Genomic DNA, 21,601 nt, shown 5'->3' on the forward strand with positions numbered 1-21,601 from the left:
GGCAAGGGAAATCATCCCTGTTTTACAGATAAGGACACTGTTTCCCAGAGAGGCAAATGATTTGTCCAAAGTCACCCAACTGCTAAGCAGCAGGGCTAAAACTTAAACCTGGGTCTTCTGACTGAATGCTTTTCTTCCTTGCAACACCACCTCTTCCTCCATAACTGAGGTGGTTGAACCAGAGGTGTGTGGACAGTTGACTTCCAAGCTGGCACTGTGGGAGAGCTGCTTTACACCATGATTACTCATCCTAATGCAAGTATTTACCAGGGTGCCTACTGCATATGCTGCCCCTGTGAACACAGGCTTCCATGTGCCTCTGCAAGAGCAATAAATCAACCTCTGAACGGTCCTTGTGCTTTTGCCATCTCATAGCAGATTGGCTGTATGAGGAAGGTAGTTATATCTGAGACCTCTAAGAAAGCCTTTCGATTGACACTGGTTATTTATGAGAACAATGCAAGAAAATCCTCCTTCGAGGGTCCTAAGTTTTCTCAGTTACACGGGCTGTGTTGCTGGGATCTTAATGAGCTTGAGGAGGAGGATGACGAGGATGAGGGAGCTACTATTTATTAAGACCAAACAAAATTCTGGTTTGCTGGAGTGATTTTTTTCACCAACATTGCAAGTTATTTATTGATTTATTTACTCGGTACTTGACATGGGCAGGTACTAGGGATACAAAGATGGAAGATGACCAGGACATGACTCCAACCTTGAGCAGTTCACTATCCACGACTAACGGTGGAGACAGACACATAAACCTTTAATTAACACACGACGTAAGAAGTGCTGCAGTAGAGAGGTATTCAAAAGGACCGTGGTTACAGGGCTGCAGTAACAATGACCTCTCGCCACAGAAATCATTGAAGGCTCTACTAAGCAGGGGACATTAGAGTTGGGTATGAGTAGAAGCTTGCAATACGCGGGAATGGAAGGTTAGTGTGTGAGGTGATAAGACTGGTAATTTGGCCTGAGGCAGCTTGATAGGATTCACGTAGGGCATGCTCAGGCGTTGGACTTTTACCTATTGGCATTAAGGACTTATTGAAGGAAGGATTTTAAATGAGCTACTAAAGGCACAGGGCTCCCTTCTGCCTCTTGTGCTCTAACAAATCTTTCCCAGGTTGCCAGGACAACTGGTAAACCCAATGTCTCTGAACATGTGCGCATCGTAAGCATTCTATAAACCACAAAATGATTTCCAAATTACCTACAAGCTACCTTTGGATTTTTTAAAAAAATTTCTGAGGGATCTTTCAAGTTTGGTGGTTTCAAAACTCTTTCCAGCCCTTCACCTCAAAAGTCTCCCTGCCAAGTAGATTGTGCCTTTCTCGTCAGGCTGTTTTTAGGGATTAATGAGCTCATTGCCATAATGTGCTTGGCACACAGAACTGCAATAGCTGGGATTTCATTGAGCTAACTTGCAATTTCACAGATGAGGAAACTCAGCCATGAGGATGATGAATGCCCTGAACAAGGTCTCACAGCTTGTCATCTGGAGCCAGGATTTAAACCCCATATGCCAGACTGCAGGATCCTGTTCTTAACCATGACACCATTCTCCCCCCAGTAAAAATCCCTAAGTACGGCTTAGTAATTCACAATCTGCAGGAAGAGTCTTAAAGTTTACCAGAAAACACTGAATAGTGGAGAGAAAAGGAATATGGAGTTAGATCACAGGTTTAAATCCTGACGTCACAAATTTTGAGTAATTAGACCTTAGGCAAGTCACTATACCTCTCTTTGCCTTAATTTTTCCATTTCTAACATGAAGTTAGGACTTACCTTGAGGTATTATTGTAATTAGAGACAGTATACATAGAACACGCAGAATGGACCTGGTTCATAGAAGATGCATAGCACATGAAGGCGATTACTACTACTAATGATGACAGTAATGCAATTATAATGAGTTTCTTTCATAGAGATCTTTTCCTAACCTCAGACTACAGAATATTAGGTAGGTAAGTGTTTAATAATGGTTGTTGGAAATGATGGTAAAACCATTCTATTTCACAGGGAATCAGAGCACAGGAAACCCAAGCCAAGGCACACCACGGCCATGTACTTGGTTTTATGCTGTATGCAAAGCATAAAGGAGCAGGAGGTGGTGGCCTTTCCTCTCTGTATGAGATGATAATCTCCCTCACAACAGCTGTCCCCCCACCCACCCCTCTACTACCCTTACATGCTTGTTTCAGAAATGTGGGAGAGAAGGAAAAGAAAGTGCTCTGTGGTGAGAGTGTGGATTGGTTCAGCCACAGTGCAAAACAGTATGGACATTTCTCAGAAAACTAAAAATAGAACTACCATGTGACCCAGCAATTCCAGTCCTGGGTATATAACTGAAAAACACCAAAACCCTAATTTGAAAAGATACATGCACCCCAAAATTCATAGCAGCATTATTTACAATTGCCAAGATATGGAAGCAACCTAAGTGTCCATCAACAGATGAATGGCTAAAGAAGATGCGATATATGTATACAATGGATTACTAATCAGCCATGACAAAGAATGATACCTTGCCATCTGCAGCAACATGGATGGACTTGGAGGGTCTTATGCTAGGTGAAATAAGTCACACAGAGAAAGATAGATACTGTACATTATCTCTTATATGTGGGATCTAAAAAATACAACAAACTAGTAAATATAATAAAAAAGATACAGACTAACAGATATAGAGAACAGATCAGTGGTTACCGGTGGGGAGGGACAACATAGAGGTGGGGGAGTGAGACGTACAAACTAGTAAGAATAAAATAAGCTGCAAGGATATATTGTACAGCACAGGAAATATTGTCAATATTTTATAATAACTATAACCTTAAAAAATTGTGAATCACTCTATTGTACAACTGTAACTTGTATAATATTGTACATCAACTATAATTCAATAAAAGAAAAAGAAAGTGCTGGGTAAGCACTTGAGAGTGGGCATATTTTCCACTAACGAAAGCTGGGGAGACATCAAGAGGAGGGGCTTTAGCCAGACCCGGAAGGACAGGAAGGACAGGTGGAGATGCTGGGGAGCAGAGACCCGTTGGGCAGACAGGGGGCGTGGGAGGATCGGGGGAGGACAGCAAGTGGGCGCCCTTTGCATCTTCACTGGAGACTGTGGCACCTAGGGAGAGGGAAGCAAGTGGCCCCGAAGAGTCCTGGAGGGCAATGAAGAGAGACAAGGGGCTGTGATGAGGCCACATGGCTGTGAGTCATGGAGATGAGTAATGAGGGCATCAGTGTGGAGCCAGCTCAGGGGTTTTCAGGATAAACACGCAGAGGTGCTTCACGGAGGCTGACAGAACCTTCCCCTAATGCATCCAGGGGATCCTAAGTGCTTTAGTATATTCTCTGATGAATAATTTCTCCAACTCTAACCACGTTAGGGACACACGCGGCCACGGCTCAGTGTTCTGTCTGTCAGATGTCGTTGCCATTTAAGTGAGTGATGCAGAATGGGTCGCCCACAGTGCCTGGGTCTGTGGAGGAAGCAGGCAGCCCGGAGAGCTGGCCTCAGAGGTTTTATTTCTTCGGCTTTGTAATCAGATTTGAGGCAGAATGTTTTTCTGTGGTTCCTCCATATAATCTCTCTGTTTTGATTCCATCTCCCCTCCTCTGCCATTCTGCTCCCTATTGGTCTTGAGGGTTGACATGGTAAATTGCTGTGTCTCTCGTCCTTCCAGACCCACTGCCCAGGCAGGATTAGAGAGGGGAAATGACCCCACAGTGGGCCGTCCGCAATTCTGTGTCCGTGGGGAGGGGAGGAGGGAAGAGAAAGCGTGCTTATCAAATTTCCCAAAGGTTCAGAGCCAGAAAGCTAAAGTGTCCATGGCAGCATGGGGTCGAAAGGCCCCTAACAGGCTGGAAGTCAGAAATGAATGAAATTCTGCTGGGATAGATGCAAAAGATGGCATTTAGTTCCCAGAAGTCAACTACATAAGATCAGGGGGAAATTCCCTGGACTTTATTTTTTGTGAAAGACTTAACATGGACTAATTGTGTGATAGAGCTTCTTAAAACACTGAATGTAATCTTAGGTTAAATACAAAATTTTACGATTAGAAAAGAAACTAGTATTCGTTCCCCCCCAGAATTAGAAAATTACAGAGGGCAGAGAGAGAGATGGTAGTGGTGCATAATTACCCTTAATTCTCACAATTATCTGTTAACCCATTGAGTTATAACCTATTTTTTTCCCCTAGACAAATACACACACACACACGTGTATATATAAATATATAGTTTTTGAAAGAATATAGTTTAGAAAACTGGCTTAATAGCTCACTATTATAAACAACTTTCAGTTATATATTTTTCTGCAACACCATTTTCATTTTCTTTTTAAAAAAAATTTATTTTAAAGTATAGTTGATTTACAATGTTGTGTTCATTTCTGCTGTACAGCAAAGTGATTCAGTTATACATATATATACATTCTTTTTCATATTCTTTTCCATTATGGTTTATCACAGGATATTGAATATAGTTCCCTGTGGTATACAGTAGGACCTTGTTGTTTATCCCTCCTATCTATAATAGTTGCAACACCATTTTCAGGTATTGCAAGCATTCTAAGGATTTACCAAAATTTATTTACAAAATTTTATTTTGTACATTTTTCCTCTCAATTTTTCTCTAATACATTAAATGCTGGAATGAACAGCCTTGGACATAAATTTTTGTGCACACTCTTGAGTATTTCTTTAATATAAAGTCCTAGAAGTGGAAGTTCTAGGATTTAAAGGATTATGAACATTTTAAAGGGTTTTATTTTGTTGTTTTTGATGCATATGACCAAACTGTTTCCTAGCTGTGCCACTAATATATCTGTGTTTCCCCACATTCTCCCTAGTACTGGGTATTATGAGTTTAAAATAACTTGCCAGATTGATAAGTGAAATGTGGTATCTTATTTTAATTTGTTTGTTTTGGATTATTAGTGAGGTTAAATATTTTTTCTTTCATACTTGGCATTTTTAATCTCTTTTTACAAATGCCTATTTGTGTTTTTGCCCATTTTTTTTCTGTCGGTATTATCTTTTGTTTACTGACTTTAAACGTTTTTAATGTTAAGGCTATTAGCTCTTTATCTGCCATCCAGGTTGCAAATATTTCTTTTCAGTTTGCTTCTTGCCTTTGAGTTAGTGTATGCATATTTCAAATTTTTATATTGTCCAATCCATAAAAATTTTATTTTATAATCCATCAAAAATTTTATTCAATTTTTCCTTTTGTGTCATATCTAGAAAAATCTCTCCTAACCTAAGATTATATGTTCACCTATATATTTTTCCCAATGCCTTTTAGGTTTTGTTTTTACACTTAAATCCTCATAATTTAATTACAATGCAGTTTAAACTAATATCCAAATCAAAGGATTTAAGTTATCAGGAGGAAGATTTTGATTCACTATGTGAGTGAAATTTCTAATGATTTAAAAGCAGACAAAAAGAGAAGAGATTGACAACTGCGAAAATAAGCTAATCTCATAGCTTGACCTTCTACTGGGTTTTTTTTTTTAACATCTTTATTGGGGTATAATTGCTTTACAATGGTGTGTTAGTTTCTGCTTTATAACAAAATGAATCAGTTATACATATACATATGTTCCCATATCTCTTCCCTCTTGCGTCTCCCTCCCTCCCACCCTCCCTATCCCACCCCTCCAGGCGGTCACAAAGCACCGAGCTGGTATCCCTGTGCTATGCGGCTGCTTCCCACTAGCTATCTACCTTACGTTTGGTAGTGTATATATGTACACTTCTACCGGGTTTTAAGAATTGCCCAGCATTCTCTAAGTGCTCAATTAACATTTGCTGAAAGAACGATGGTACGAGAGAGCTTCGTGGCACCTTTCAACGCTGCTTCTCTGACTTGGTTTGGTTTCCAGCTCACGCCATCTCCACAGATCCTTCCAGAATTGGAGATTGTGCCTCTCAGGGGTGAAGCAGACAAGAGGACGGGATGACACGGAGAGAGCTAATTCCAGGGCGTCTCCTTTTCAAATTTCAACCTCCACATGTTGAGTAAAGATTTGAGGGTTCATCTCTGTTTGTTGGTCACTAAGATGGGAGTGAAATAAGTAGGCGAGCTGGTCCTTAGTCAAAGGGATTTACAAGCAGATTGAGCAGGTGATGCAGGTACCCGTGAGGACTGAAGGAAAAGCACGTGTGCCGTCAAGGAAGAGGGCTGTAGGAAAGAAGGGGTGGGCGGGGTGCTGCTGCAGGGTCTTGAAAACAGCCAAGATGCATTTTATGAGTTGTGTCCAGAGGTTGCTCCAAGTGGTTCTCTCCTGAATGACTCTTCTAAGAAGCTCTCTGTTCAGAAAACTGAAGAAATCACAAGAGGTAAGAGTTTCTTTTCTACTTTTTCAAACGACTCTGTGACTCAGGGGAGAAGAAAATGTACATACTTTTTAAAATGATAAGTGAAGCATGACTACACATAATGTCTATACATGCACCTGCATACAAAACCCGTGTGTGTGTACATGTGCGTGTATACCTGTCTGATGCTTGATTTATTGTTATATTTTTTTCTCAATAAAGATACTGTACATTCTAGATTGTAGATACCAGCCCAGGGTAAAAGTAGGGTCTTGATGATAGTGACAAATAAGAATTTCTGTCTCTACCTCATGTGTACTATGAGACGCCAGCATCCCTTAAAGGGCTCATGAACACGTCTGCTCACCTCCTGGTAACCCAAGGCACCTGCCGTCTCTGCCACTCTGTTTCCCATCTCAGGGATGCCAAGAGTGGTGGCTCTGCCTCCTGTCTTCTGGCTGCCCCTGCTGAGCCGTCTGTGCCCGGCTGACCAACACCAAGAGGCAGAGGATGATGTCTGCATCCAGGGGCTGCCTTCGGTAGCACCTGAGTCTGCCCAGGGTTCCAGCAGTTTTCATTTTAATGGCTCTGTAATTTTACCTTCCGTGGCCAAGATTCACGTGAATCTTTGGGGATTGGGCAGGGGGATGATTTGATGGGCGGCTGTAAGGGAAGCCCCTTGCCATCCTGACACTGGTTTATTCTGTTTGGAGAGGATGTGGGCAACTCTGCACCTCTTCTCCTTTCCTGGACTTCTTGTTCCTTCAGGCAAAGTCTTCTTGCCCTGATGTGACTGAAGTCTAGGATGAACACAGTTTATCGGACACGCTGACCCACTGAGGACTCACATGATGGGTTTTCAAACCAAAGCCAGCTGCTTTGGTTCGTACCATTTATTAGCTGGGTGATCCCAGTCACATGGCTTCACCTCTTTGGGCCTTGTTACTCATCTGTAAAGTGGAGATAATAGTACCTACATCATAATATTGCTATAGAGATTCTCTGAGTTAATATAAATGAAATGGTTAAAAAAAGTGCTAGGTAGATGCTAAGCACCTAGGTCGAAAAACAACAACTGTTATTTTAACTTCAGGTTCATTCTCCTGTTTTTTAGATTTTGCTTGATTGGAAAGTTCTAATCGACATGGACTCCTCATGGACTTCAAAGGGTTGAAAGATGAAAACAGAGGGAAGCCACTCAAACAGTGCTGGTCATCACATCTACCCAGGTTTGGGGCTACTTTTGAGGACCAGTGGCTTGGCTAGACCAACTTTCCTTCTTGCTTTCCTGTGTCCTTCCTTAAATATTTTTTGAACAGAACAGACTTGTTTCCTGTTCTCACTGAGCTCCAGTTCTTATAGAGAAGGAATAAAAGGAGAGAAAATAATTGGGAGAATGGGAGAGAAAAGAGATTCATAGGGTGGGCAGTGGTGTTGGGCATACAAGTTTTGGAGTCTGACAAAGACCGTCTTTGTCATCTCTAGTGTGACCTTAATTGCTTAGCTATTTAGAACCCAAGATCTTTACAAGGGGGTTACTCTCTACCTATCTTATGGGGTGGGGGTGAGGATTAAAGGAGAGAACTTATATGGTAGCTACTCAATAAATATTAATTTCTTACCTCCCTCCTGTCCTTACCCTAACAAGATAAAGCCAAGGTCATAAGTTGCCTGCCCATGACATAGACCTTGGAAGAATTCAGAAGCCTTCAAAAGATTATTTTAAAAGAGTTTATCTAGCAACATCATTCCGTAATGATTTCCCTTAACAGATTTTTTTTTTTTTTGTCTTTTAAAGCAGGGGGCTCGTCTGAAACAGGTACAGGTGAAATCTGCCAACGGTAGCTGGATCCAAAGATGGCAGTTCCCTCACTTGCAAACTGACTTCTTCTGACTGCTGGTGTTGTGAAATGATGTTGGCAATTGACACATTTTGTCACTTTCCATCTGCTCCTTCCTCTCCCCACCTTCGTTGGTATTTTTGGAAGAATGGTTAAGTACATCAACCTTCAAAAAAAAAAAAGTAATTATTAAATCTTTCTTGTCATCAAGATGTAGTGGGGTTGTGTGTCATGCATAACTCTTGGCAGTGATAAATCTGGATTTTAGAAACAAGATGAATTTTTTCCTTGGCCCTTTTTTTCCTTTTAAAAAAGTTCAGCTTCTGCAGGAGCCTGATGGTTACCTTTCAGAGCTTGTCTTGATTTGATCGGTAGCAAAATGACTTTCCCATTTTGAACAGCTCTGCCGAGGTCCACCAAACCACACAGAGCTGGGTGGTGACTACAATGAACTTTGCCACTTACAAAAAATAGTTTTTTGGTTTATTAACCTTTTATGTCTGGAGTCTGAAATATGGAGCTTCAGCAATATGCTCACGTGAGCCTACTGGCTGGTTGGGCTGCTGGATGAATGAAATGGTGCTTAAGGGGGTTACTATGGAGAAGTAACTACCGCCATTTTTGAATAAGCTCACCCTGTGCGAGCAACTGGAGAAGTACTTTAGGTGCCTTATTTCCACTGAGACCCTCCAAAACCGCAGCTAGTATTTATCGAGCGTTTACTGTGCATCAAGTTGTGCTCAGTGATTTTATAGCGTCTCATTTGACCTTCATATCTTCCTAGGAAGTGTAATTACCTAGTGAGGATGCAAGGGAGAGTAACTTGACTCAGCTCTCTTCAATTTCCAAGCTAGTTTTATTGGATGATGAAACTGAAAAAAAAAAAGTCTTTGGGATAAATCTGGATAGCTTTAGGCCTGGCTGTATCCAGGTGCTCAAATGATATGATCAGACCTCTCTCTCCTCATACTGCTTTGCCTTCCTTTATATTGACTTTGTTCTCAGCAGAAACTCTCTAGGAGAGTGGCTCTGGCTTATATCCTCCCAGCGTAGAGGCCCAAGTAGAAAGAAAGTGCTTTTGCTTAGTGGCTCCAGCAGTCACTCTGAGTGTACTACATTTGGTTGCATGCTCCAAAGGTAGTCTTCAAACCTGAACCAGGGAGGTAGACTAGATTGAGTGGCCAGAGCTGGGTCATGTGCTTATACCGGGTCCTTTGAGGGGAGGAGTAAGGTCCACCCCATCCATAGCATATGAAGTGAGACTGGGAAGGGATGGTATTCCCAAAGAAAACTGGGGCCCTTTAATCCAAAGAAGACAAAATATCAGGCATCCACCACAGTTCTATTATTGGGCCCATTTCATAGACGAAGAGACTGAGGGTCAGAGAATTTGTGTAATTTAAGATCTCTCCACTGGGAAGTGCCAGAACTGGAATTTGAACCCTCAGTCTGTCTTCCTTCCATTATTTGGCCTATTTTGGGCCTGACCAAATATATTACAGTCCCTGACTCAGGAGCACCTCTTGCGTCTTTCCACGGGCTTGGCTTCCTACAGGTTAGTGGTGAGCAATTAGAGCCAGTTGTCAAACAAGAAGTAATCCAGTTACGCAGGTGGAAGATTAGAAAAAAGCTCTGCTGTGTGCTGTGGATCTGATTCCTGTACATGACGAATCTGCCCCCAAAGAACCTTGGCAGAGCGGACAGGCACAGAGCGAGTTCCTTGGGAAGCAGGGAAGGTGCATGAACTTGCCACCCTAATATGTCACTAGGGAGCCTTCTGCTGGGCTCTGTTCTCGGGTGCATAGGAAACATGAGGCAGGTGGGCTGATTCTGCTGTCCTCGCGGTTGGGGTTGGCAACTCCCTGCAGTTGAACCAGGACCACTTGCTCCGGACACTGAGCGATCACTGGGAAGGAGATCTGTGGGCTCCCAGACCACCCTTCCACAACCTGCAGTGTTGTATCTGCAAGTGTTGGATGGGAACTTCTGGTTGCACAGGAGAGGATTCAGATGGGATATACACAGCGGTAGCATTATATTCCAGAGAGCACATGGTGAGAAGTGTATTCCGTCCCCTGTTCTCTATCAGTCCTTCTGGTCAGCATCTCCCCAAGACTTTGTCCTTGATGGAAGCACATCCCAGCACCAAATCACCACTCTCTCATTTTCTTTCTGACACTAGCAGGATGGGCCTCACGCTCAGCGCCTTTGGCAGGCAGTAGCATCCAGCTGGAATTCCATGGCACTGCTTTTGTTTTTATTGTATTTATCTTTATGGTTTCCTTCCATTATGGCAGGTGGCACTGGTTTTCTACTTACGATAGGCACATACATTTTGTGCACAAAGTACATTTCTTTTAGTAAAATAAGGTGAGTGGGTTGAAAGAAAACCTTCTTAATTAGATGTGTCATATGCGTCAGTCAGGGTTCAACCAAATAAACAGAGGCAGAAGGAGATATGTATGGCGATTTATTGCAAGGGGCTCACATAGGTGTGGGTCTGGCTAGGTGAGCTTGAAATCCATAGGTGGGTGGTCAGGGAGGGCAGGCTGGGCTGAACCTGCTTCCACAGGGGGAATTCCTTCTGCTTCTGGGAAACCTCGGCTCTCAAGGTGTCTGAACTAATTGAATCGATCCATCCAGATCATCTGGGATCATCTCCCTTACCTAAAGTCAACTGATTATGGACTTTAATCCTATCTACAGATGCTTTCACCTAGACTAGTGTTTGATTGAGTAACTGGGGCTGTTGCTTTGCCAGGTTAACACACAGGAGTTCCCACTAGATAGCGGCACAGGTGACACAGCTTAGCGGAGGTTGTGAAGGAGGTAAGTCAGTGATGGGCAGTTACTACCTGAACTAAGCAGGTGGGGCAAATGACTAGGATATTTAAGTCCTGATGAGGGAGCTGGGCGTTCAAGCCGGAAGTGAGGCTTTCTGGGCTTGGAGATGGTATTTTAGCCGTGTGGGTGCTGGCAGGAGCCTTGGGGAGTGGCGCAGGGAGAGCAGAGCACAGCAGCCTGCCTTTTGGACCACCTTCTCTTAGGCACATTTTCTATGGGACCAGCTCCTGTCTGCCTCTCTTTTCCTAATTTCGTCTGTTCAGCTTAAGAGAGGTAAGTTTGGTCTTTTATTTTTTTTTAACATCTTTTCTGGAGTATAATTGCTTTACAATGGTGTGTTAGTTTCTGCTTTATAACAAAGTGAATCAGCCATATGCATACGTGTCCTCCCTCTTCCGTCTCCCTCCCACCCTCCCTATCCCACCCCTCTAGGTGGTCACACAGCACCCAGCTGACCCCCTGAGCTATGCGGCTGCTTCCCACTAGCTCTCTATTTGACACTTGGTAGTGTATATATGTCCATGCCACTCTCTCACGTGGGTTTCTTCTCAGAAAAAGTCTGCAGGCCCGGTGTGGGGCTGCTGAGGGCCCCCTGAGAGGCAGCGTCGGCTGGAGAGCTGCGCCGGAGCCTCCGCCTCTCTCCGGGGACCAGGCTGCGTCCCCAGGCCGGGCAGCGCACAGGGAGCCACCAGACAGCGGCTCCCAAGGGGACTCGCACCGCGACTCCCAGGCACCGAGGTCAGAGTCAGGGGGACAGCGCTCCGAGGTAGTCGGTCCTCTCTGGGCAGCTGTAGGCGTCCGATGGCCGGCCAGGCAGAGTCCACGTGACTCCGGGGGCCACGGGTAGGAGCGCGGCAGCCGCCAGGCCGCCGTCCCGCTCCTGAGGGTGGGGGATGAGCATCGTGTGCTCGGGCAGGAGCCGCGCGGCCCCTGTCGGGGAGATGCAGAGCGCCCTGCAGAGAAAGCCAGCCGGAGCTCTTCCCCGGAGCCTCCACTGCCTGCGCTCGCGGGTCCTCGTGCCCACCTACGCGTATAGCCTGCACCACGAGCTCCAGCTGGGGGTGGTGATGCGCAAGCGCTTCTGCGCCGGCCGGGAGGCCGCGGTCGTGGACTGCGTGGCCGGCTACGCTCTGTGCTTGGACGAGACCGCCAGGGACATGCAGGAAGAGTGCAAGAAGAAGGGGCTGCTTGCGACTCAGGCCAAGAGCTCCACGGCCTCCTGCCCTGTCAGAGTGTTGGTGCCCAAAGAGAAGATTCCTGACCCTCAAAGCCTGAAGCTCTGGCTCAAAGTCAATGGCTAACTCAGGCAGGCGGGTGAAATATCCTTCATGATTTTTTTCCATCCTCCTATACCATCAGCTACGTTTCGAAGATAATGAACTTGAAGAAGGAGGTATTATCTTGGCCGGGACGCCAAAAGGAGTGGGACCTGTTAAAGAGAACAATGAGATCCAGGCTGGTATACAGGGGGTCGTCAGTATGAGATTTCAGGTGGAAAGGCCAGACTATTGAGTCTATACAAAGCACCCTAACTTCTTAACAGAAGTTTCAGGGGAAAAGGGAACAAGACAAAAGCAAGAAAAGGTTATTTAATTAAATGTGATAATCCTTTAATAAGAAACCACTCTTTAAAAATGACGGGACTGCCATGCCTCAACTCAAGGAAAAACCTGATCTAGAAGAGCTGGGCCGGAAATGGAGATGAGAAACAGTGTCTTCTAGGAATCAACGAACCAAATGTTCAGAAGACTTACTTTCCTTTCCTAGAGCTGGACTGGATAAGACTTTTCACTGAGTCATTCTGGGACCAGGTGTTCAAGACTTAAAATCTGCAAAGAAAGCAGAAAAGCACGTTTCATCAGTGTTTCCCAAAGTTCCTTGATCATTAAAATCACCTGGAAGTATTTGTAAAATTAAAATTTCCAAATTACTGGCCCATCCCAGGCCCCATGTATTAGTTAATGGAATTAATCTCTAGCACTCCAAGTGATTCTTATCATGGAAATGTGGGAAAACACTACACCGTCAGTTAATTAAAAGTTTTATTTAATAAGTGAGCAATTAATGAGGACCTCACTCATTTGCTTAGGGGGTGTATTCTGGCCCATAGATTCTGGTTTCAGGATAATTTTGAAACTATTGTTTCCCAAATAAATACTCTGTCTTTTGTTTGCTCTGCACCACCCCCCCCCCCAACAAAAAAGAAAAAAGTGCAAAAGGGTAGGACTCCAATCATATAACCAGGTGGTGACTGTGATTCTCATGAAGCCTCCCCTCATCACCAGGGACACCCCTTTACTAAACTCTTCACTGTCAGATGGACTTCATCTTTGAAGCCCCGAGGTGGTCCCATCCAGTGATAATGGTCATTGAATTGGAAATGTAATTACATGATTATTAATCATTTTTTTTCCCTCCAGATTGAAGAAAAACTGAAAAAGTCCATGGGGAACTTCTTCTTGTTGTGACAATTGGAAAAGGCTGTGGAACTTGCACTTAGATGAGAAGATTGATTCCAGGTGAGTTTCCTGGGGATGTGAGGGGAGGGGAGGGCAGTTGGTTTCATTTTTTAAAGACTGGAATTTTCTGTTTCCTTTGGAGGCCTTAATTAACTTTCTGGACCATGAGCCATGCCTTCATAGAACACAGAACTGATCAGATTTCCAGTGCTTGACCCACGGAGCAGTGATGGTAAGTGAACGTCTTTGCTAACATTCTGAGATTGATATTGTGACAAGTGAAGTGTGGCCTGGAAATCTTTTCCATCACTGAGAATGTACAGTGTTTGTCACGGTGATTGCCCTGGTCTAGCCCTCCTCCCAGAGCTTCAGAAGCAGGAGTTCCCCCTCTGGTGACCAGAGGAAGGACTGGATCACTTGGATCACTTTCTAATATGAGCCACAAAGAGATGGGTGGGTTTGGGTGCCTGTTTCATGTTTACCGGTATCTGAAAGGCAAATCATATTCTGGGGATCCCTAGGGGGAAATCGTCTTACTTAAGTCTGTTGAGATGAGAGGAAAAAGCATGTTGCAGCTTTCTTTTCCGTGGCCTAAAATCTTCAAGTTTGCAGATGACATCCAGCCAGGTAAATAGGTCTCATTTCAAGGGCCAACCTCACCTGAGTGGTAGGGGCTGCCTGAGGCCAGGGAGGATGCCAGGCCTTCCCTAGGCCCAAAGGGGAAAGTCCTGAGACTGTTGCTGATGTCTGTCATGGGTGGTGGGCATGGGGGTAAGAGTGGCCTGGGGACGAAGCCACAGAATGTAAAGATTAATGTTCATTTGTAGTGCAGGTGACTGCTTCTTTTGGACAGCCTCTTCTCTTGCCCTATGCATGCTTTAAACACGGAGCAACTCTCTCATGCCCACCTCCCTCCAGAAGCCCCTCTCTGACCCTGCCAAGGCTCTCCAAAGGCATCGGGGAGGGGATTTCACTGAACGTCTCGTCCAAGGACAAGGAGTCCCATTGCTCACTCTCCGTCTGCATCTCCTCCGGATTATTTTGGGACGTGGGCTTGGCTGCAGGGAGTGCTAGCTTGACTCACAGGGCTTAATCCCATGGGAGTTTATTTTTCCTCTTATAACAAGGATTCTGGAGGTGGGCTTCCCACGGGCAGCAGCTCCACCTTGGTGGAGGTTTTCCTGGCTTCCTCTGTCTTCGTGCTCTGCCATCTCTAGCACATGGCTTTCATGCTCAGGCTTATCATGTCATGGTAGCGAGAGGACTGCTTCCCCTGCGGGCCTCAGGTCCATATTCTGGAGGAAGGAGGGGAAGAGAGGAGAGCATGTCACGTTGCCAGTTAGCTGGTCCCTTTTTATCAACATCCAGCAGGTTTCTGCTTCCATACTTCCATCTCTCCAGGCAGAATTGGGTCACATGGCCGCTTCCAGCTGCACGGGAGTCTAGGGTGTTTCTGGGTTTCAGCAGGAAGGGCAGAGCACACACTGGCAGGCAACCAGCCAGGATAGGCACAGCCTCCCAGCCACCTCCTCATCTTGCCTCTGTGGCCTGAAGACATTCCCCACGCCTCCAGCCATGTTGATTCCAGACTCCCCTTCCCACCCCAAATATCCCCCCACTCTGGGGGGTCATGGAGGTGCCCTGCTCGGATCTCCTTGCTGGGGCACAGCTGCTGCACAGCCTCAGCTGCCTGCCTTTCGATTCCCCGCCATGTTCATGGTGAGACCACATTTCCCCTGTGTCCACCCGGTCCCTGACTGAGTGCAGCAGGGTCACTAGAGTTGGCCATTCCTCCTCAGCGTGGGACTCTTCTAACAGACAGCCTTTTCTCAGAGCCTTTCCATCAGCCTGGCCAAGGCTTTCCGGGAGCTGCCCTGAAGTCTAATTTTCCCTCCCCCTCCCCCCCCACCGCCTCCTCTCCTGGGGGTTAGGCCCGCATCATGGTCTGAAGGCTCTTCTCCCCTCCTGCTTCCTCCCCTTTTATCCTTTACAGGCATTTCCCCTAAATAAACCTCTGCTCATCTAACGCTGTCTTGTTGTCTGCTTCTCGGAAGGCTGACACTGACTTGCCTCCCTTCCCACGTCTTCAGAGCCTTTCCCTTATGTGGAGAAATTTCACTCACTGGGATCTCCAGTTTGCAGTGAGAACCACATAGTTTTCCTTGTAACCTCTTCATTACCCCTTGACTTCTAAAGAAGGTAGTGCCCGAGGTGGATTCTTCGTTTGAATTCTTTTAGGAATATTTCCCTTGCCACAAAATGAATCAGTCACGCTTATTGAGAGTTTGTTATGCGCCAGGTCTTGTTTTAAGTGCTGGGGGAGACTAAGATTTATCAGTCTGGGTCCCTGCCCTGCTGGCATTCACAGGCTAGTGGATTTAGGGAAGAGCCTTGCTTTTTCATTGGAAGGGGGTGTGCCCTGTCCACCTGCAGTCTCTCTAAACCCTGGGGTCCTATCCAGCATTTCTACCTCGAGCCTCTCTGCCACTTTCCTGGCAAATTACAGAAGAAGCAAAGCAGCTGTTGCCCCTGCAACCAGCACATCAAAAGTCCAGGTAACACGGGCTTGGTGTAACCATGGCAACCTTAATGGGGCACAATGACCCAGCATAAATCCAGCCCCAAGCTCACTGTAAAATGTGAGGGAGCTCTGTCTCTGCTCCAGAGCGTTTGGAGGAAAGGTGCCTTGCTCTCCGTGCATGCCCAGTAGGTTTCCCTAATACAACAGGAGCATCAGGTGATGCTACCCTCAGAGTGTAGAAGAGCAGGAAGCCCTGTTGTTAGTGCAGGATGGTTTTCCGTGGCCTGTGAACTGGGTTGATAGATTCATCTGGCCATTTATTTACATGCTCTGGATCTGCCTTGGGCTTGCTAAATAAAGCCAGATGGGTGCTCTAGCCGTGGAAGGAACATGGGACGTCTTATATGCAAATATGCATGTACAAGTGCGCACAGTGCCATGCATGTGGATGAGTCAGAACTGCCCTGTGAGTAATTCCTTACATCTGTCTGTTGTCTCTCTTCACCTTGCATGGCTGGGAACGGCTCCATCGCTATGCCTACTGACGCCAGTGATACATTTTCTGCTCCCTTTGCTGAAACCTGCCTTCTTCATAGCCTCCAGGTTTTGCCCCAGGTGTCACGTGCTCAGAGTGGCCCTCCCTGGCTATTGTAGCAAGCCCCCAGCCCCCAGTGACCCTCTCTTCCATCACTCTGTCTCCCCCATAGTCCTTAACCTTTTCTGCATCTAACCTTTCTCATTTGTGTGCTTTTTTTAATAGATCTTCATTGGAGTATAATTGCTTCACAAGACTGTGTTAGTTTCTGTTGTACAACAAAGTGCATCAGCCATGTGCATACATATGTCCCCATATCCCCTCCCTCTCGAGCCTCCCTCCCACCCTCCCTATCTCACACATCTAGGTCATTGCAAAGCCCCGAGCCGATCTCCCTGTGCTATGCTGCTGCTTCCCACTAGCTAACTATTTTATATTCGGTAGTGTATATATGTCGATGCTACTATCACTTTGCCCTAGTTTCCCCCTCCCTCGCCTTGTCCTCAAGTCCATTCTCTATGTCTTTATTCTTGCCCTGCCACTAGGTCCATCAGTACCTTTTTTTTTTTTAAATTCAATATATATGTGTTAGCATACAGTATTTGTTTTTCTCTTTGAAAAAGGAACCCTCCTGCACTGTTGGTGGGAATGTAAATTGATACAACCACTATGGAGAGCAGTGTGGAGGGTCCTTAAAAAACTACAAATAGAGCTGGTTTGTTCTTGTTCTCTATCCGCACTTGCATGTCACTTGCGTATCTATCGTGTTTTATCTCCTGAGCATCTAGCAAAGGGCCTGGCACAAAGTAGGTGCTCAATAAATACCCATTGAATGACCAATTGAATACTTTTTCCAGGCCCTTGGTGTCCAATAGTGGCAGCAGTATTTGGAATCCATAACCAGGGCAGTACAGGGAAGACCCCAATCTTGAAGGACTTTTTCCCTCCTTTTTCTGGAAGCTCCCCCTCTTGCCCCTCCAGGTGCCATGACCTTTAGATGTAGTTTGGCTGTAGACAGGCTGTCAGTTCTCACCTGTTGGAGAGAGAGCAGGGGAATCAGTGATTGAGGGGAAGTGGGGGGAGGGCAATGGAAAGGGGGTGGCTCCACTCTCCATCTTTTGGTGTTTATGCATATTTCCGAATCTTTATCCTATTATTAATAAAGGACTCTGGGCTAAGAACAGCAAGCTGGGAGGTCTCAAGTAGAACCAGACAGATGTCTCTGTTTAACTCATAAGCTGATTACATCCTGCTGTGTCTCAAAAAATCAAATGAAAAATAAAAACTCCTCAGCCCCTGCCTCTTCACACTTCATTTGACAAGACACGAGTCATGCTCCTTTGGTAATAGCCGTACCAAAGGAAAGGCTGGAAAGGCTTATTTCTACTCTGCTGGGTGTTGACTTCCTTCCACAGTTGCAGTCCTGACGGGATCATCAAGGTTATCGAATGTTTGAATGGCTTTGGGCTGGAAGATAATTTACAAATGGGATTGACACCCTTCTGTTTAGCATGATGCTGGTGATACGACACTGTGACCAGGGCCTGGGTTAAATGCCCTGTGGCAGATGTTTTGGAGAGAAGACAATGGGATTGTCTCACATTCCTTTGACAAGTGACTACAGTTGTAGAATGACATTTGTACCAGTCCCAGTGACGCTGCATGTTGGTTGAGCCTGACCCTTGCCTTCTCCCTGATTAGAGAGGCCAGCATGCAGGCAATCTACTTGGAGAGCTGGGAAGTCCATTCCATCAGGATGGATGGGGAGGGGCTGGCAGCCTCTTTAGCAGCACCTCTGCCAGCCTGCTCTTGCCCTCTGCCACCCCTCCACCTGCATCCGGTTGTTATGGCTGGATGGTAATGGCTTGGTCCCTTGGCGAGGACTGCTCCCTCCTTTGGGTTGAGCTCTCCGGCTCTTGAGAGTTCCAAAGGCTTTACTCTGCCACTCACTCCCCTGTGCTTGTGGTCCTGGAGCAGACAGGCTTGATTGGTCCTTGCTGAGGCTGATGTGATGAACTCTCAGCCTCTGTCCCCAATCATGTCATTTTCTAGGTGCTTTGGAGTTGCTGAATGGTTTCTTTTTCTGGCTTTACTTGTCCCTTCAGCTACGATCTTCACTTTCCTCCTCTTCTGGCAGCCAAAGGCTTTTGATGTCAAGCCTACTTTCCCGAAATCTGATGAAAGGCACAGAAGCTGAACTGTTACCCAGTGTCAGGGATCAGGTGTCGCTTGCTCCCCCAGTGACTCTTCCTGTTCTTCCAGCAAACAATTTTGGAACTGCTTAATTGCTCAGAGCCCATCTGAATTCTCCTGGTGTGAACAGGGCTGTATTCTTGATCACATTAAGACATTTAAAATGGACTTCAGGGATTTCCCTGTGAGCACTTACTTTGTCTCATTGCCAGGGGCAAGGGTCTCCTTGGCTCTCCATTGAAGGGTGAGATTAATTTTCTCTGCAACGTCTTTAAGTCTCAGGGGTGGTGAAATTGTGATGGTTGGCTCTGTACTGGGAAACCTTGAGAAGACTCGTGGGCTTGAAGTATAGAGGTGAGACCAAAGAGGGGGGAGAAGCCATTGGCATGTGAGATTGACAGTTGATGAGCTGCGTCCACACACTTGTCCTTGGGAACATAATTCTTATGGTTCTGATGTTTCCTGACAACAAAGTAGGACAAAGTGAATCAAGTGTGTGGTGTCAGGTATTGGACATTGGAGTTAGGTGAAGGCAGAGAAAATCTCTGTGCGAGATCTCTGAGGTTGGATTTGTGTGGCGGGCATTATTCAGTTGAGCTTCAAGACAATGGTGTTTTTAGGAGAAAAAGGAAGAACTATAGCCTAAACGTGTCCAGTGTACCAACAAATATTCTGATGCTTAATTTAAAAAAATAAAATATTTTTTATTAATTGAGCTCCTACTGTTTCTTAAAGAACTTTGCGTGTATTATCTCCAATCATTACAAAAGCCATTCAGGCTGGTGGAATTATCTCCACCTTACAGGTAAGACCCAACACATTGAACAGATCCAAGGGGACGTCTTGATGCCCAGCCGTGCCCATCTGAGCAAAAGGCACTGCTCTCGCCTTGTAGAAGCTGCAAAATTGGCTGTTGTCCCAAATTTCCTCCCCCTTACCCTGACCTTCAGTCTGTGAGTGTGTGTCAATTCCACCTCATCCCTGGGACTTGCACATTTCTCTGTTTCCACTTTTACTAGCCTCATCCAGATCTGCATGGTCTTCTGAGTTTGTCTCTTGCCCCTCCAAATGTCTTCTCCACTCAGCATCAGAGCAGTCTTTACAAAACACAAACCACCCACGGTACTCGACTGCTTAAGATTCTTCAAGGACTCGCCATTCCCAGCCCACCCCTTCTGCCCCATCCTATCTGGTTTCCTTCTCACCCACCTCCCATTACACCCCCCTTCCACTCTCTGAAGCATGCCCCCATGTAGTCTTCCTGCGTTGGTTTCCCCTGCCTCAAGCACTCTGCATCCTCCTTCTCCCAGGTCAGTGCCTCTTATTCTTTAGGTCCTGTCAGAAGCCTCCTTGGGCTCCCTTGTTATTCTCCATCAGTGGATTCATTTTAATTTCCTCACGTTCAGAATGGGGCTGTGAAATCTGCATTTTGACAAGCTCCCTCGACCCCATGATTCTAATGCAGGTGGTCCATTACTTCCATGGAAAACGTAAGGGCAGTTTTCTTACATGCTGCTACAGCTCAAGACAATTTTTTGAGAAATGCAAGCAGAAAAGGAGTCCTCTTTGGGCAGTGCCTGTAGAAAAGCCAAGTGAGATAAGAGACTTTCTATGTCCTTGATAATATGTAGGAGGTATTATGAAAACCAAAACATTATGTTACTCTGCTTGACCTTCCAGTTAGGCACCAGGCTTGACCCCAAATGTTTTTTAGACACTTCCCCAAGGCCTCATTCTTTGAACCTCAACAGGTAAAAGTAGCCATGTACTACTTCGAGGTTATGTACGTAAAGATAGTTGCAAAGGTAGTTTGGATAGCAGCTGTATATTAGGAGTGTTTGATCTCTCAGGGTGACAGCTGTGGCGGGGTTGCTGGTTGTGGAATGGATGTGTTTGGATGTTTGTCATGTGGTCTCATTACCCTCAGCAGCCCTGAGCCCAGGTAACATTGGACTGGTGTGAACCCTGCCGCACAGGCTTTCCAATCTGGCAGCTGTTTGGACATTTCTCATTTTCAGTTGACAGATTCGATGCTGTCCCACAGCAATGAATTCTAGAACTACACTGATGCCACCAAAGATCTGGAAAATTTTTAGTGTCCCCAAAGGACCTGTGCAGTTTTTGGAAGAGGGGAAAAAAAACGTTATTAAAAGAAGATTATCACACAAAAAGTGCAGTAGACACCAGGGATTTCTTCAGTTCTTTGTTTATTCCTGTTATTTGGAATCCAGGAAGATGGTGGTTTGCCATAGTGAGTTGAGTTTTCTGAACATGGTCTTGATTTTTAATTGATGCCTTTCCTTCAAAGGGTTCCATTTTATTCAAGTTTTATGTGTAAGCCTAAGCTTGGATTTTTTGGATTTCCTTATTAAAGTAATGAGGAAGAAAGAAAATCTATTGATATTTATATGTACACAAATGCACATACTTCTTCAAAAACAACTTTCCTTCAAGTCATCTAGGAAACTATTTTTCCTGTATTCCAAACATAAAGGAGAAATTTGTTCAAAAAAGAACCAACTGTCTTTCTCACTGATTCTGCCTCTTTATTTCCCATCTGTCCTCCCAAGGACCTTTACTGAGTGTTTTTCTTTGCGTCTATCTTGTTCACAGTTGCATACATAGAAAGTAGGATATCATCTGGTATAGTCTCTGCCCTCACTGAGCTTACAGTTTGGGAATTGGGGTGAGGGAGGGGGAGATAGGCATTTAATAAATTTTTTAAGAAATGATTACATTTTCATAAATACTATGAAAAAATACAAGATGCTGTGAGAGCTCTTTACAGAGGGTCAGGAAAGCTTCCTTGAGAAGGTGCCATTTAAGCTGAGACCTGAGGGATGATGAGGGGTTGGCTGAGTGACCCTGAATGGGGG

The 21,601-nt window shown here is 45.3% G+C and overlaps 1 pseudogene; it reads left to right on the forward strand.

The window, feature by feature from the left end:
- The window catches only part of LOC113623615 (acylpyruvase FAHD1, mitochondrial-like), a 33,710-nt pseudogene extending 21,181 nt beyond the window's left edge, over nt 1–12,529 (forward strand).
- The last annotated feature ends 9,072 nt before the right edge of the window (nt 12,530–21,601 follow it).

This window comes from Aethalodelphis obliquidens, unplaced genomic scaffold (assembly GCF_003676395.1).
Source record: "Aethalodelphis obliquidens isolate GAN/ISIS:26980383/991018 unplaced genomic scaffold, ASM367639v1 scaffold11, whole genome shotgun sequence".
In the NCBI taxonomy this organism is placed as follows: domain Eukaryota; kingdom Metazoa; phylum Chordata; class Mammalia; order Artiodactyla; family Delphinidae; genus Aethalodelphis; species Aethalodelphis obliquidens.